Source organism: Elephantulus edwardii, unplaced genomic scaffold, assembly GCF_000299155.1.
Source record: "Elephantulus edwardii isolate Elephantulus edwardi_28Jun2011 unplaced genomic scaffold, EleEdw1.0 scaffold00183, whole genome shotgun sequence".
NCBI lineage: Eukaryota > Metazoa > Chordata > Mammalia > Macroscelidea > Macroscelididae > Elephantulus > Elephantulus edwardii.
Window position 1 is genome coordinate 2043696 of NW_006399933.1, and position 18991 is coordinate 2062686.

Below are 18991 nucleotides of genomic sequence, written 5' to 3' on the forward strand. Positions count from 1 at the left end.
TAGAAAACAAAAGGTTTGATCAGAAATTAAAAAGAGGAGAGGAGAGTCGGGGAGGGAAGCTGAGTTTTGCTTTTAAATAGGACTGAAGTTTTAACAGTGAAAAGTCAGGAAATGATGTCCAACCCTCTTTGCAAAGCAAAGACCTCCGGTAATTTCTGCATCTGTGGTTTGACTTTTGTTTTAAGGTTCCTTTTTCTCTTCTGGGTGCTGATACTTCTCTCCATCCTCATGTTCTTGGCGGTTTGTTTTGTGTTTTTTCATGTTTGTTTTTGTTGTTGTTTAGCTTTTTGTCACTACCTCAGTTTACCCTCATGTCCCTTACACACAAGCAAAATACTCCTTCAGCGGAGCGAAGAGGTGGCGGATGACTGGCACGCTTCCCGACCAGCCTAGCAGTCTCTGCCTCGCCAAGCAGCTCATGTTGGAGACATCAGTATAATGGACAGGGAAGCCAAACACCCTTTCCATTTCAGTGCACCATAAGATGTCCTCCTTCTCATTCATGAAGACAGGGAAATGCTGGTCTTTGCCTTGCTTTATGGAGTTTGACCGAGTAGTAATGGTCCTTACATTGCTGAACTTGACTATTCTGCCATGCTCCAGACACTCCTGCGGCTCCAGCTTATCATTCATAGTGGATGCCAACGGCCTGTTCATCACAGGAAGTTTACCCCAGAAATAGCGGGCCCTGTGTGCAGCTGACACTTCTTTGGCATCAATCATCACAGGGTTGGACTCGAGAAATAGCGAGATATCCCTCTTGTCACTAACGCCCACGGCCACCACATTCTCAAAGAGCCAGAAGAAAGGGGCGGTCATCTCCCTCCTTGGGTCGCGCATCATGCAGGAGGCGGTAGAACTCAAAGAGCCGGCCAGTGCCCTCATAGAGTCCCTTGCGGGCAGGGTTGACGATGGAGAGATCATTGCAGGGACTGCCCCCAATCACCAGATCGAATGGGCCCCACTCCTGGATATGCTTCTGGGTGATGCTGCAGACGTCACCGACGTACATGATCTTCTCCTGGTGCTGCACCATGCCCACCGTGATGGAGTCCTCGCACACCTCCGAGGCAATGTAGCGGTCCACCTGGATGTCCAAGTCCTTCAGCACCAGAAGCCCTGTAGCAATTCCGTCAAACAGGGACAGCACCCGGATGGGCTTCCTCCTCTCAGCTGGGACAGGTGGGTAAACCTTTGGGGGGTCAAATTCCTGGTCGTGGTTGTTGGTGAAGAACATCTGGAGTCGAGAGGGTCAGTCATCCCGTCGCTGCAGCAGCCCGTAGGTGCCCTTGTGCCCACACATGTAGCAGTTCCAGGGGTCTTCTTTAATGGCTGCCTGGGCAGCCCCCGGCCCCACCAAGGGATCCACACACTCCACACAAAAGCACCTGCAGCAGTTGTTGTTCCCACACATGAGCACCTCACGACCCCCGCAGCAGATGGTACAGTACAGTAGGACTGATAGCCGTCGTCATCGTACTGGTACACACACTCCAGGAAGCAGTTCTTGCAATTTTGGCACATTCCTCCAATGAAGAGACGGTGTTCCAGGGTGACATTGAGGCTCCCACAGGAGATGCAGATGTCCTCAATGTTCCGGCACTTCTGCCTCACCTCGTACACCAGCTGCTCTCTTGTGGCGTTCATAGATGATCTCCTTGACCTTGGGCTTCTCTGTTGTGCTCTTCTGGGGCTTTTTGGCTGGTGGGGGTGGTGCATAGGCAGCTGCCTCAGGTTCCACCCGCATGTCTGTGTAAACTTATTTATAGGGATTCTTCTCCTCTTCTGGTGGCTCCAGGCCCTTGGGGCCAGAGGGCTGGAAATCCCCAAGGGCCCATTCTATCATCTGTCTGTTCTGCACCCCCACGGCCTTGGCAGTGTCACTCTTGTCACTGTCATGACACGCTGGGAACAGCTTCCCAGCTCGGCTGCTGGCCACCTGCAAGACTTCGTAGATGGCTTTGCGGGACATGGGCTGCTTGTTGTAGGTGGCCTGGTGGAATGCACTGCAGAAGGAGCTCAGCGGCATCAGCTTCTCAACACACACCACTGAGAACTTCCCGTCTCCGAACCACATGACCCAGCGGGTGCCTTCGGCTGCTCGGCTTCGGCCAGTCATCCACCAAGACACAATGCAGCCTGGCCACCAGGAGAAGCCCCGCAGTTTTCCCCACACGAGCTCCCCAATGCCAAAGCCCCGGCCATCCTCATACTCTGGCTCGTCATCAGCTGCTTTGGTGGCATTTTTGTCTCCTGTGTCGGCCCCCATAGGCTCAGGCGTTGTGGCCACAGTGGGGGATGCGGGGTTGGTGGGCTGCTGCATGGCGGGAGGGCTGGCCTCCTCCACCTTCTGAGATTCCCCAGATCCCTGGTTTCCTTCCACAGCATTCATTACTGCAATAACCTTGGCTTGCTTCTTGGCCCGTAAGGCCAGGTGCAACCCCTCTGTGGTCCCGCTCAGGGGATTCCTATTTTTAAGGTTAGTCACAATCTGTTGTAGTTCACACAGGTAGACATTCCTCTTATACTCTCTACTTTCAGCTAAGATCCATCCAACTTTGGCAATAATGTCACTAGTGTCACTGCCTCTTCTAAACCCCAATTGCACATCTGGCAGGTCTTTGTTGATGTACTGTTCCAATCATTTTTGGATAATCTTCAGCAGGATTTTGCTTGTATATTTTGATCGATAATTTCCACACTCTGTCGGATCAACTTTTTTGGAATGAGAATAAGTATGGATCTCTTTCAGTCAGTTGGCCAGGTTGTTGTCCTCCAGATTTCTTGGCACAACCTAGTGAGCCTATCCAGGCCTGTATCTGCTTGTTAGCATTCTATTAAATATAATAATTATAAAATGTTAATATTAATAATTGTTAAAAATGATAGACTCTTTAATATATAAAGATCATTCACAATAATTCTAAAATATAATAAGTTGTTAGTCTATTTATATGCTGAATGAAGGAAGTAAAATATTGAGTGATTCAATATGGATTAACCTCAACATCAAGAAAACAAAGTTTCTCACCACTGGGCCAATTGGCAACATCATGATGAATGGTGAAGAGATTGAGATTGTTAACAGCTTCAGTTTGCTTTAACACTCTTGTTGCCAGCACCCAGGAAATTAAAAGATGAAGTGCATTGGGAAAGTCTGCTGTCAGAGACCTCTCCAAAGTACTGCAGAGCTACGAAGTCAATCTGGAGAATAAGGTGTGCCTGATACAGGCTATGGTCTTTGCAATTATTTGCTATGCATTATAAAGTTGGACACTGACTAGAGATTACAGAAGGAGAATTGGTGCCTTTGAGCTTTGATGCTGGAAAAGAGTATTGAATATACCATGGACTGTTAAGAAAACAAAGAAGTTCGTCCTGGAGAGGATGAAGTCAGGCTGCTCCTTGAAGGCAAGGATTCTGAAGCTTCCTCTGACATACTTTGGACATGTTGCAAGGAGGAATTTATCCTTAGAGAGGGGCATCATGCTTAGAAAGGTGAAGGGACAGCACAGGAGAGGAAGACCTTTGATGAGGTGGATTGATTCAGGGACTGGGGTAAAACAGATAGGTGTGGTCAGAGACAATAAGATTGACACTGGTTAGAGCAGAGTTTAGGGCTGTTGCACATAGGGTCACTATAATTTGCAGGCAACTTGATGGCACATAACAACAACAACAACAATTTTAAGTATCCTGTAAGCGTCTATATCAAGAAAAGTTAAAATATTTGTAATATATTTGAATGATCAATATTTCTTGAAAAGTGTAACTTTTAAATCTGTGTAAACTCATACAATATGATTGTAAGTGAGATAATGAACTAGTATTTTTTATACAAGTTCTTGTTCTAAAATATACTAATGTAATTAAGATAATGTAACTAAGATGTAATACTAAGAAACTATGAATTCAGCTACATAACTAGGAAGACACTAAAACAGTATGAAAGGTAAAACATAACCTCTCTGCCATTGAGTCATTTCTGAGTCAATGGTGTTGTAGTTAGGTGTTTTGAGTCGACTCTGACTCTTAGGAACCTTTTGGTTTTTTGTTCTTTGTTGTTGTTGTTTTTACTTTTTTTAAATTTAATTTAGTTTGTTTATTTTTCATTTCAATGAACATCTACAGAGATTTTGGAATTCCATTCATTCATTGTTGCACCCTTCTCCCCACACAAACCCCTCCCCCCCCATTTGCTCCTCTCCTTGAAAAGCAAAAGAAAAACTCCCTCATTGGTACACAATCCCCCCGGCACCTCCCCAAACCCCACCTCCTACCCCCAAATATAATCTACTCTGCAACCCTCATTGCATACTCCTACGATAAAAATAATGCCCTAAAATATAATACTTTTAGACTATTCTCTCCCCCATAGACTTCAATGCCATAAACATATTTCATCCAGTTTTTCTCAGTCTTACCCCCACCCCAGTGCCAGCCTCATTCCACAACAGTGGCACCATATAGCATTTGTCCCTTTGTGACTGAGATACCTCACTCAGCATTAGGAACCCTTTGAACAGCTAATCTGAACTTCGCCCTCTCCTGTGTCATCTCTTGATATACTTTAGCTGGTGGTGTCTATCTGTCTTGTTGAGGGTCTTCCACTCTTTCACTGACCCCTCCACATTTCCAAGCACAACGTCTTAATTCCAAGCACTGGTCCCTCCTCACAACATGTGCAAAGTATGGGAGATGAAGCAAACCAAAAGACAGAGTGGAGCTACTCAGTAGAGTTTCCAAGATCATAACCTTCACAGAAACAAACTGCCACGTCTGACTTCCACCCAGAAATTGTTAGTTTCTAGCCACCACCAGCCCTCCACTTGTAACCAATGCCACTCCAGGCACATTATAGCCAAATAATAATGCCTTTAACTGACTTCAGCTTTAGACATCTCTTTCTTCCCATTATTTAAGATTTTTTTAAAAGTAATGTTAGAGTCTGAGTATAAGTATAGGAATGTTTGTTGACAGATATTTTTATAATTATTATGATGAATGAAGGATATATTTAATGGAGTGGAACAGTAACACTTTAGCTCATTTATTAAAATCTTTCTTGTTAGTTTCAATAACATCTTAAAGAATATTAGCTAAAGCAATTCTCCATTTTAATATTTGGATTAGGTTAAGGTATAAAAGCCTTTTTCTTTTCAGTAATACTTAAGATTCTTTTTTGTACTCTAAATGTTGTTATTACTGTTTGCCATCAAGTCAGAACCAATCCGTAGATGTCTCCCCAGTGGGTTTTCAGAGGCAGTAAACCACACTGGAGGAATTAATCCATTCTTCTGTGAAGTATCTGGTGGATTTGGACTGCCTTTGGGATTGCAGCTCAGCTTCTTACCACTCTAAATGAGCGCCAATGATTTATACTATGTAGAAACATTGAAAGGAATCCAAACACTTCATTTACCTACTGCATTATGCATAATGATAGTGATAGTTTGGGTCTAGTTGAAGATATAAAGTATATGTATTAGTGTATGCTTGTTTGTTTCTGTGAATAATGACTATCAACATTTCCAATTGAAGTAAATCTAACTTATTTAAATTTGTTAAAAATGTAAAATTGCAATATTGTGAGTCAACTATGACTTAAGTGACCCTATGAACAACAGATCTAAACCTTGCCCTATTCTGTGCCAGCCTCACAAACTCATCTTCAAGGCCATTTTTTAAGTCACTCTGTCAATCTATCTTATTTAAGACTTTCTTCTCTTTTTCATACCCTTCACTTTTCCTAGCCTAATGTCCTTTTCTGTGACTGCCCTCTCCTGACAACATACACAAAGTATATGAGTGACCATCCTTGTCTATTAGGAATACCATTCTTACACTTCCTTGAAGATAGACTTGCTTGACTTTCGATAGTCGACAAGATATTCAGTACTTTCTCCAACACCACAATTTGAAAGTATCAATGGCTCTTTTGTAATCCTTATTCATTGTCCAACTTTCAGTAGCATAGGAAATAATTGAAGAAATCAAACTTTTCATATCTCAGTCGTTAAACTGATGTGTATGTGTGTGTATACATATATAAAAATGTGTGTGTACATATATATAAAAAATGTGTGTGTATATATATGTGTGTGTGTGTGTGTGTGTGTGTGTGTGTGTGTGTGTGTAGGAAGTGGATGCCACACACATATATATGTCTATATCTTTAGACGTGTATGTCCCCACCTTCCCACCCCTTAGAACACGGGACACGTCCTTGAGGGCAAGTGTCCCTGTGTAGCAGGTCTGTTTATTTGTTGGCTGCTGCTGCTGTAGATATTGATTGCAGATCCAAGTAAAATTAGTTTATTGACAAATTCAATCTTTCTTCTATATAAGAAAATAATACCTTTGGTCTTGTGGTGAGAATTTTTGTTTTCCTAATTTTGAGATGTAATTTATATTGAAGGTTTTAATCTTCAGTTCGCACTTCAAGTCTTTGTCACTTTCTATAAGCAAGGTTGTGCCATCTGCTTAACGCAGTTTGTTGATGAGTCTTCATCTAATCTCATTGCCATGTTCTTTTTTATATGGCCCAACCTCACCAATGATTTGTTCAGCATGCAGACTGAGTAAGTATGGGGAAAGGATACAACCCCAAAGCACATCAATATTGATTTTAAATCCTTTAGTGTTCTTTTGTTCTATTTGGACAACTGCTTCCATACAATAATTACCATACGATCATGAAGTTCACTTCCAAGTGTATACCCCCAAAAAATGAATATCAGAGGCTCAAACAGATACTTGTAAATAATATTCATTGTAGTTTTATTCCTAACAGTCAAAAGATGTAAGCAACCCAACTGTCTATCAACAGGTGAGAATTGAAAAGGTCTTTAGACATCAAAGAGATGAAATTATGACACACAATGTAACCAGATTACCCTGAAAAAATGTTATGTTGAAAGACCAAATAATGATTGATATCTTTGAATTGTATTAGCAAAGAATATTTAAATATCATGGACTGCAAAACAATAAATCTGTTTTGAAAGAAGTTCAGAGTGCTTTTTAGAGGCAAGAATATAAGTTGGACACATTTTTCAAAGAGGTCAGTCCTTGGAAAAGGATATTATATTTGGAAAATGTAAAAGGTCAATGAAGGAGAAAAATTTCTCTTTGAGAAGGATTGACACAGTGACTACAACAATGGGCTTACGCACTGGGAAATGGGAGGATTGTATAGGATCAGCCAAACTTTCTATCTGTCGTACACAGGATTGCTATGAGCTGGAGTTGACGTGATGGCACCTAACAGTAACCCAACCATGTGAGCTGATTGCATGGGATGGAAAATTATTGCTTAATGGGTCTAGAATTTATTTCGAGTAATAAAATATTTTAAAATAGTGAGGAAGATTTCATAATATTCTGAATGAAATTAATTCCACAGAAATGTACATTTAACAAATCTTATGTTGCTGACTTTGAGAAGAATGGGAATCCCGAAACACTTGATCGTGCTAATGTGAAACCTATACTCGGACCAAGAGGCAGTTGTCAGAACAGAGCAAGGAAACACTGCATGGTTCAATATTGAGAAGAGTGTACACTAGGGATGTGTCCTGTCTCCGTACCTTTTTAACCTGTATGCAGAACAGCTTATCTGGGAGGCTGGGCTCTATGAGGAGAAGTGTGGTGTTAGGATTGGTGGAAGATTCATCAACAATCTGCATTAGGCAGGTGACACAACCCTGATTGCTAAAAGTGAGGAGGACCTGAAGCCTTTGCTGCTGAGTTCAGGGACTGCAGCCTGCAATATGGATTGAGGATCAATGTCAAGAAGACAAAGATTCTCACCACTGGGCCAATTGGCAGCATCAGGATGGATGGTGAAGAGACTGAGATTGTACACAGCTTTAGTTTGCTTGGCTCCACTGTTAACACTCTTGGCACCAGCAGCCAGGAAATTAAAAGACATATTGCCGTGGGAAAGTCTTTTGTTAGGGACCTCTCCAAAGTACTGAAGAGCAATGGTGTCTCTCTGGAGACTAAGGTGCATCTGATATAGGCCATAGTCTTTGTTATCACTTGTTATGCATCAGAGAGTTGGACAGTTACTAAGGAGGATGGAAGGAGAATTGATGCCTTTGAGCTGTGGAGCTAGAGAAGAGTATTGAGAGTACCATGGGCTGCTAGGAAAACAGATTCATCCTGGAAAGGGTTAAACTGGGCGGCTCCCTGGAGGCAAGGATTCTGAGGCTCCATCTAACATACTTTGGAGATATTGTAAGGAGGGACCTGTCCTTAGAGAGGGGCACCATGCTTGGTAGGGTGGAGGGACAGCGCAGGAGGGGACGACCCTCTATGAGGTGGATTGATTCAGTGACTGGGGTAATCGGGACAGGTGTATCAAGGACAGTGCAATTAGCACATGACAGAGCAGAGTTTAGGGCTGTTGTACATAGGGTCACTATGAGTCGCAAGCGACTCGATGGCACATAACAACAACAATATGTTGCATGTATTTTACCACAATGAAATGAAATGAAAAAATTATAGAGAAAAACTCTTAATTCTAGTTTTTTCCTTCTTCTTTCTTACACAATAGTTTTTAAATCTTTTCAAAGCATCCTTTTTGTGAGCAGTGGTTGAAAACATGTGATCATCCTTAATGTAGGTGAAAGATTGACACAATGTTTTATACATAACGGTAAATAATTCATACAATTAATAAAGACTCAATTCACATGTTAAATAGAAAGATTATGTCAGATTTAATGTAATGAAATTTTCCCCCCTTCATGTTCTATTTGTCTAGGAAATGGGCAATTGAATATAAATTAGGTTATACTATTCTCATTGATGGTCCAGATTCCAGAATCTACTGATTTATCCAGCCATTAACCTCTCTATAAACTGGAGGATAAATGCCCATATTCTGAGCTCTATCTAATCTAGAGCTAACTACCTATGCAAAACTCTAACCTACTACTTTTCATTATTGAAATTTTGTTTCTGTGTCAATCTTTCTCTCTACACTTTAAGACCATTAAAACGGTTTCTGATGCATAGCATAAAATAGTCACTCAAATGTTTATTGAACTGAATATAAGTGAAGTGAGTAGAATTGTAATTAGAATGTTGAAAGAGCTGTTTGGGGACACATCACATGCTTTTGTTTATGCTGACAACTTTTGTTTTAGAAACTGAGCAGCATTCGGGTGTGATGAGTATGCTGTACAAGGACTAATTTCACTTACACATAATCCTTCATGTTGAAGGAAACAGAAACTAGTTTATACTTTAAACTATCTCACAGTGGGCAAGTCCTGATCAGGTTCTGCACTTGCATAATAATGTTGAAAAACTCAGGACTCAGGCTACATTTGAAGGATTAAAATTCCATTCAGATTTGACAGCATACAATAACAACAACAATCACCACCAAAAGAAATTTAAAGGATTATTGAGCTTGTTTGAAGTTATCTCATTTAATTGTTGTACACTGTACGTAGCCGATATTCTAGCCATGATTTCCTGAGTGATTTGAGGGAAATCATCAAAACAAATCTTCTTTTTTTCCCCTCAAATATAAAATCAAAGAAATACATCTATTTTGTCTTTCTGAGTGCTGTGATAATGAATAAGAAACTGAATTAATAATATTACTTTTAGAATTACTGAGGAAATTTAAAGAATTGGAAGAATTAATCAACAGACATACTAATAGTAATTTTAGTTCAAATTCAGCCCTTGTAATTTATTCTTTTTTTTAAATTGGAATCTATTTTCAATATCCTTTGCAGCCTACTTGTTCATATTTCTAATTTGGCTACCATAAATTTTAATTTACATAGTTAATGGAAGTTAAACATTCTACAGAACCATCTATATTTACTCTCAAGTGTAGAGTTTATAAAATGTAGGTGTAAAAATTCATGAGATTTAGCAAAAATTATTATTAAATTCTATATTTTACTGTTTTCTAATAATTCTTTTGTCTTAAAATTTTCTAAATGTCTAATTTATTTCTGTAGTATTAAGTATGCTTATTTCATATTTTCATGTGTATAGTTAAAGCAAACTTTAAAAATTTACTGAATTAATTTTGTTTTAAGAAAATATCACTTTGGACAGATTACCAAAGACAATATTACCTTTCTGGTGACAATAAAATAGTTTCTGCATCTTCAATGTGTTCAATGAAAATAGATGAAGGCATAAGAATTGTTATTAAAATAACATTGCATAATTTAAGCATCATCAGTGGGATTTGAAGAGCCTGAAGAACGGATATAATTCCATGTCTGGGATCTGTTCTTCTCAGCTACTCAGGTTGGATTCTCCATGTGTGTTTTGGCACTCTGTGCCGGAAAATATGTCACAGATTTCAGTTCCAGCTCATCTCCACTTATTACCACTAGACTTGTCTACTGTATGAAATGACGCCCTCATGCATACCATGTAACGTAGGGGAGAAATGTATTGGAAAGGCTTGAAAGCTACCACCTCTAAGAGCTGGTTTCAATTTCTACTTATCTTTTTGTAATACATCCCTACATCAAACTGTCTCCAAGACTGTTACCTTCGCATGTGAAGTACACGGTCCATTTCTGTTTCTCATGGGTCATTTGGAAGGATGTGTTCTATTGTGAAATGTGCTCTCTGCTCTTAGGTTGACAAGCTGTCAGCACCTCAGTCTTTACCTCCCCCCCTACTGTCTTTTATATACTAGGAAAGAAGTAGATCCCTAATTTTAGTTAAATCTACAGGGAAAGTAATGTAATTTTATATCATTCCATTCTTGTTTTGAATATTTATGTTTTACCTCTAGCTTAAGAAATTACAATAGTCGCTCTGTTTTATCATTCTTCATTTTTTTTTCTTCTGTTACAGTAGGGAAGTGTTTGATTATTAAAATAAAATACACAAATTTTAAGACTTAGGAAAGACAAACTCAGAATAGGTGAGGCAGCTAACAACCACTGAAATTTGATGCCTTTCCTTTTCCAGAGGACCCTCATTTTTGCATTTACATTGTTGTCACCTTGTTAACTGGTTAGGATTAAAAGCATGGTGGATTTTGTGATCTCGGAGAGAAGATTTTTGTGAAGTGGAATCAATCTTTTTCTGTTACTGTGTTGTTAGGTGCCTTCAAGTCCACTCACAATCTCCCTTTGAAGAACAGATCAAAATTGTGCCCTATCATCTAATCCATCATTCTTGAGCCCACTTTTTGACAGAAGTACTGCGTCAACCTATCTGCATGAGGATCTTTCTCCCTTTTGATGATTCTCTGCCTTTCTCACCGTGAAGTCTTTTTCCAAGGACTGGGCCTCCTGACAATATACCCATGTATGTAAGATGAAGTTCCACAGCCTTACCTCAAAGGAGCACCCTGGTTGCAATTCCTAAAAACCAGATTTGTTTATTCTCTTGGGAATCAATATCACAATGCCACAATTACAAATAAGAATCTACGATTTTGAATTTCTTTTGAGTTAGTAATATATGTTGCTGCTATTGACTACCATCCAGTAGGAACCCACCCACTGCTGACCTTCTAGTAGGTTTTCAGAGGCAGAAAATTTCACCGAAGGAGACAGCCCATCCTTCCATGGCGCAGCTGGTGGATTCGAACTGTGTGCCTTCAGGACTGTAGCACAGTTTCTTACTCTAGGCTACTAGAGCTCCCTTGTTACTGAATAGCCATCTTAATAATGAAGATATCTGGCTGGCTGGCTGATGTTACAGTGGCAGTCTTGTGTTGGTGGCAGTCAGGCAAGGGAAGTTTCTGGCATCCATTTGTTGTGTGTTACTGTTCTGATTCGAGGCAGAGGCCAAGGTCTGCTCGAGGGTGTGACTTTGAAATCCTGTAGGGCCCTCAGGCCTGTTTTTAATTGTTTTTGGTCAAACATTCTTCTAGGTTGTATAGCCCTGGTCTGTCCACTTGCTGTACAGAGGTAGCTCGTGGTGGCTGTGAAGCTGAACACTGACACTGATATGTCAAATGTGAGAATGGTCACCCATGGTGGACAGTGTTTAATGGAGCTCCCCCATTAAAACAAGCTTGGAAGCAGGAGTGGCATCCACTTCCGAAATAGCTTGCCTCTGGAAACATTATGAACCTGGAGAAAGGATGAAAGTTATACAAGTGTCCAGGACTTTCATTCCTAGGGTCACTATGAGTCGTCTAATACTCGATGGCACTTAACAACAACAACAACAACAGCCATCAAGTTGATTCTGACTAATAACAGATGAACTAGATATGCTAAAAACTGGAACATGTACTAAGTAATTTTGCCAGATAGTGACGTTATATTTTCTTTGCTTAGTTTCTTAGTTTCTCTACAGAGACCCAAAGGAAGGAAAATGTTTTTCATGCTCAATCTGGAACATTAAAAACAGAATGTGACTAGCATGGCTGCCAATCTGGTGATCGTAATGCAAATAAGAAAATGGAAATTACAGAGAAAAGCTAGCTCGAGTGGAACCACAGTTAAGCTGCTTTATCGACTACCTCACCAAATGTGGAGATTTCTCTCTTCTAAATTGTAGGTTTCTGTGTTTAATTGTAGTGATAAAAGACTTTTGCCATATTTGTTCATTTCTATTTCATCCTCACAGCATTTTCTTACATTTTTTTCTTGTATAAAATATTTTCCAATATTCTTCCTAGCTAACAAGCCACTTCTCAGTCTGCATTATTGACATCTCTCCTTATTTCCCTCACTCCTACTGTTGGATGCTCTAGAATTTAGTCCATAATTATAGTCTCTCATTGGTGATCTTACCCAGCCTCGAATTGAAATTCATTTTTAGGCTGATAACTCCCAAATTTATATATTGAGCCTGGGCCTAGTGTGAAGAAGCTGTGCTGTAATGCCAAAAACATGCGGTTCAAATCCACCAGCTGCTGAGAAAAAGGATGGGCTATCTGCCTCCATGCAATTTACTGCCGCTGAAAGCCTACTGGAGAGTCAGCTGTGAATCGGTTCCAACTCAACAACACACAACAAAAATGTCCATAAATCTACTTGGATGATGGACATTTCAAATTTAGTATGTCCACAGACTTCTGATTCTGGCCCTTTAATCCTTCTAAAGGGAGCTCTGACTGTGTAATTCAGAGGACACAACTCTGGCAATTTCAAGCCACCAGCAGCTCCTTAGAAGAAAGATAATGGGTCTCCTCATGTAGAATTTAGAGTCTCAGAAACCCAATGGAAGGTCAGTTATGAGTCAGTTTCAACTGGACAACTATGAAAGAGAGAGAGACAGAAACCTCCTTTCTATAAAGTTTCTCTTGACTCTGTCCTCTTTAGTTAGTCAGACCTAGCCAATCACATTGACTTCTTTCTCTACTCTTTATTCAGAGATAGGCTACATGAAAGGTTTATTGTTTGCTTACTGATACATGTCAGCATCTAGAATACTGCTAAGGAATAGAATGTGCTCAGGAAGGATGTATTGTTGTTAACTGCCATCGAGTTGCCTGGGACTCATAGTGATCCTATGTACATTAGCTCTAAAACCTGCCCTATCCTGAGCCAATCTCATCATCTCCGACAGACCTAATCCCATTGCTCCAGTCACTGAGTCAATTATCTGGGCTGTCCCTCCACCCTCCCAAGCATGATGTCCTCTTCAAGGATGGGTCCCTCCTGGCCATGTGCCTGAAGTGTGTGACACAGAGCAGGCTGGTTTCACCCTCTCCAGGACAGACCCGTTTGTTCTCTGGCAGTCCAAGATATGTTTACCACCTTTCTCTAGAGTGAAACTAAATAATGAATGCATTCATTCAACTTTTTTCACAGCTTCCACTATTGCATCTTTTGGGTTGATAATTGCATTTCTCTTCTATCTCGTCTCACTGTCCCTGTCTATATCCTCTCAATCCTATTGCAAAAGCCATAGCTATGGTGATTCTTTGGAAGTATCATTTAATTACATCATATTCTTCCCAACAGCCTTCAGAAACTTCCTTTTTCAGAGTAAAAACTAACTTTCTTATTTATTTTGTTTGACTAAATTTTCACTCACAGTGGCTTCATAGAACAAAAGTGAAGTACCCATAGAATTTTTAAGACTATGTGCCTTTATGGAGATGGAAAACCGTATCTTTCTCTCATTGAGTTTGAACTATGACCTTCAGGTTAGCATCTGAGTGCTTTAACAATTAAGCTCTCAGGGTTTTGTGTGTTGTTTGTTTTTTGTTTTTGTTTCTGTTTTAAGTTCTTACAAGCAATAAAATACTATAAACAGTCTAATCTGCTATTACTTTTTTGGCCTGTATTCCTATACTGTGATTCATAACCACTTGTTCCAGTTCCTGGCTACTTTGTGTCCTGTTCCTAACTCTGTGCCTTTGTTCTTTGTTATTACTTTTGCCAAGAATTCTCTTCCTCCTATGTAAGCATAACTTGCTTCCTTATCTCTTCATATCTTTTTTCAAGATCTTTTCAGAGATGCCTTTTATGGTGAGATATGTTAGAAGTATTTATTTTCTCTTACCCCACCACCACTACCACAAATAGCACGTATGTTCTTGCATTTTTAATTTAGGACTTGATCATATAACTTGCCAATAAAATATTACAAGATCATTCTTGCTTGGAAGAGTTAGATAATTAGAATCACCTTTTTATATCCTTGTCATTAGAATGAGAAAGTTATGTCTAGACTGGGACACTGATTGCAGGAAAATGGGAAATATATAAATCATATATATCTATATCACCCATGATATCCCACTCTAAACCAGCCATTCCCTAGTCAACAACAACCTTTGTGAATTAATATTTGCTTAGTGTTATTATTTTATAGGGACTGCTGGTGGCACAGTGTGTAGGGAGTTGCACTTTAACCCGCAGGCTGTGTGTCTTTGGCAATTTGAATAATTCAGAGACAGAAAAATAAGCCATCACTCCCTGTTGCAATTTGTTGTTAGATGCTATCTGTGACTTGTAGAGTTGCAATTTAAAGTCTCAGAAATGCAATACTTGGAAACAGAATTTTTACTGATAACAGTGAGATATAATACTGATATCTTTGCAGTATGTTTGTTTTGTTTTTACTGAGCATCCCTGAAACAATAGATAATCCTATGATTGCCTTATTTAAAATTGAATATGAATAACCTATTAGCCTAGTGATTGTTAAAAGGTGATTTTCTATTCTTACCACCTAAGATTATTTACATTAATCAATTATAATTCATATAGCTTGCTTTGTTAATGCACCCTACTTACATCACTTTTCCATGGTAGTTGAAAGTTCCTGCATGATTTTGTTTATGGCTTTAGGTCCAGTCAGAGCAATGTTGAGAGCAGACATCTACTTTGGACACTATTTTTCATTCTTCTTAGTATTCTCTACACAGTTTTCTAAATGTTTCCAAGAATAAGATTTATGATGTAAGGTTTGAGTCAGTAATTTTAACATTTGAGAATAAACAAACTATTTCTACAGAACAGGCTTGAAGCCCAGAAGTTAGGATACTCTAACAATTCATTTGCCATTCAATTACTTCAGAGTTTAATAAAATATGTGCTCTCCAAGCATTCCATGCATTTCTTTGTTCCTAGTTCATCAACCCTCGTCCACAGTTCTCTTGGGTATTCTCTTTAGAACTCAATATTTAAACATGGATAAAAAAACCCTCAAACCAATTTGCAATATGAGATTTAACTGTGTGGATGTGGGTGCAGTGCTTTATTTATTTATTTTGTACATATGGTTAAGAGAATTCCTAGCTTTTTATTGATAGCCTGTTATTACCCTAAGTGAATCATTCAGGAAGTTAAGATCTTGCTTTTCACTCATGTGGGTCTCTTATTTTTCACTCTTTATATTCTGAATACTTTATATTAAGAGGTTTCATATATTTGCTTGAGTGGCCTGATATAATTTTCATTGATTAAAAAAAGGCTTTACTAAAAGATGTATTCTATAAGTGCCTAAAATCCTTAAAGAAAGAGACCAGGTTTTAATATATAAACATATTTATTTGATAAAAAAGACACGTTCTTACCGATATTTAGGTGTTGGGGTTTTTTTTATATTAATGAGTGCCATATGTAATAGGTTCTGTCTTCTCACTTTCTTATTGTGTGATAGATGAAATATAGTTATTTTCATTTCTCTATACTGTGTATAGACAATTTACTATACAGACATATAGAAAACATTGAACAGCCTTTTTACAGTATCATTTAACCAATTATTTTTCACCTTAAGAAAATCATATGAAATAGGAATAACTAAAATTAAATAGTTTTAATAAGAAAACCGTTATTATTTGACCCAAAATATAGCAAAATCAAGTTTTATATTTAAAACTTAAAATATATATCCTTCTAAATTGGAAGTGCAGAAGAGAAGCTTTCTTTTAGAGCAATGAAAGCTATCTTCATAAGTTATTTTTGTGAAAATTACAAATTTATTGTGAAAGCATTCTTAATTATTTTGTTGTTAATGAAAAACACTAGATAATTGTGTTCTACTTATTTTAGGTTAATCTATTTCATCTCTTGATACATTTTTTCCAATAAAGGAAAATATTATTAGTTTTGTAGTTAATATTGGCCTTAAGTGGACACTACGCCTGATTATCTTTGAATCCATAGGTACTTCCTTTTGTGAAAAATTATATACTACTTAATAAATTATCATATCAGAAACTTTACAAACTGGGGAAAAGTGCAAAATTTAGCATTTCTCTCCTTCAAGTTGCTGAATTTACTGATTATTATATCCTATCATTTTCAGTTTCTGAGTCCTATTATGGCCCATTCTATGAAGTTCTTAAAATAAATAACACAAAAACACTCCAAACTGGACGAATAGTCAATGTCATCATAAATGTTCAGAAGATTGAAGTTGTCAGTTATTTCCTTTTATTTAGATTCACTTAGATTCACATGAAACACTCATGAGTTGTTGTTGTTGTTGTTGTTGTTGTTAGGTGCCATCAAGTCAAGTAGGACCCAAAGCAACCCTATGAACAGCAGATCTTAACCCTTTCCTATCTGGCACCATCCTAACGCTTACTGACACAGTAGAGCCTATTGTGGCAGTCACCATGTCAATACACCTTGTCTAGGGAATTCCTCTCCTTTGCCAACTTTCTACCTTTCTGAGCATCATGTCCCTCTCCAAGGAATAACCCCTCCTAGCAACATGCTTGAAGTATGTGTGGTAAAACCTCATCATTGCCTTCAAAGAGTACTCTGGCTGCACCCTTTCCAACACATATTTGCTTGTTCTTTTCGCAGTCCATGGGATTTTCAGTGCTTTCCTCCAACACACAACTCAAAGGCATCAATTATTCTTCTGTCATTTTTATTCATTGTCCAGCTCTCAGAAGCATATCAAGTGATCAGAAAGACAAGGGTTTGAATCAGATGTGTCTTAGTCCTCAAAATGACATCATTACACCTCAATAATTTGGAGAAATCCCTAACTGCAGAACTTTTGAGTGCAATGTATCTCCTGATTTCCTGACTGCTGGTACCAAGTGTATTAACTGTGGATCCAAGTAAGATGAATTTGTTAACAGTTTAAATCATTTCTTCATCTATCATGTAACCTATCAGTCAAGTGATAAAAATATTTGCTTTCTTGGCATTGAGATGCAATCCATATCGAAGGCTGTATTCTTTGGACTTTTAAAACAAGCGTTTCAAATCCTCCTCACTTTTAACAAGCAAGGTTGTATCATCTGCATAAGGCAGGTTATTTATGAGTATACCTCTGATCTTGATGCCACACTTCTCTTCAGAGTCCAGCTTCTCAAATAATTTGTTCAGCATATGGATTGAATGGGTATGGAGAAAGAATACAACCCTGACACACTTCTTCTTAATTTTAAACCATGTACTGGTCCCTAGCTCTGTTCTCACAACAGTCTCCTGGTCCAGGTAGAGGTTTTACATGAGCAGCATTTAGTGTTCTGTGATTCCTATTCTTCTCAAAGTTAGCCATAACATGTTATGATACACACAGACAAATGCCTTTACATAGTTAAAAAAGCAAATAATAGACATTCTTCTGGCGTTACTTACTTTTAGCCAGGTTCCATCTGACATCAGCCATAATATCTCTGATGTCATGGTCTCTTCTAAATCCTGCTTGAACTTTTGGCAGTTCCCTATCTATACACTGTTATAGCTGTTTTTGAATGATGTTCAACAGTATTTTGCTTGCATGTGATCTTAATGATATTGTTCAGTAGTTTCTAAATTCTGTCAGATCACCTTTCTCGGGAATGGGAATAAATATGGACCTCTTCCAATGCTTTGGCCAGTCATCTGTCCTCCAAATTTCCTGGCATAGACTGGTGAGCTCATCCAAGGCTTCATCTGTTGATTGAAACAAATTAATTGGTATCACATTGATTCCTGAGGCCTTATTTTTTGCCAGTGTCTTCAATGCAGCTTCAACTTCCTTATTCGTTACCATTGGCTCCTGTTCATAGGGTATCCTGAATTTTTTTCAGTGCCAGTCAGTTCTTTTTGGTATAGAATTCTATGTATTCCCTCTATATCATTTGATGTTTTCTGGGTCATTCAGAATATTGCAGATAGCATCTATCAATATTACATCTTGAGGCTTAAATTTGTTTTCATTTCTCTCAGCTTGAGTAATGCAGAGCTAGTTTTTCCCCTTTTCTCCTCCAATTCCAGCTCTCTGCACATTTCATTATAATACTTAGCTTTGTTTTCTCAAGCCGCTATTTTGAATCTTCTGTTCAGCTCTTTTAAGGCCATCATATTTTCCATTTGTTTTTGCTTCTTGATGCTGTAGTGCAATTTTCAGAGTATCTCCTGAGGTCCATTTCAGTTTTTCTTTTCTCCTCTGTCTTTGTAATGACCTTTTTGCTTTCTTCATTGATGAAAAAATGTTGATATCATCCCATAACTCATCTGAAATTCAGAAGGAATAGATTCAAAATCATTTTGTGGTTCTTGTGGAATTATGTTCTTTTTCTTCTGCCTGAATTTGAACTTGCACTTGAGTAACTGTGGTCTGG

General features: G+C 38.7%; 1 pseudogene; it reads right to left on the reverse strand.

Annotated features, from left to right (window-relative positions):
• Positions 1-318: 318 nt before the first annotated feature.
• LOC102866267 lies at positions 319-2419 on the reverse strand (annotated as a pseudogene).
• Positions 2420-18991: the final 16572 nt, after the last annotated feature.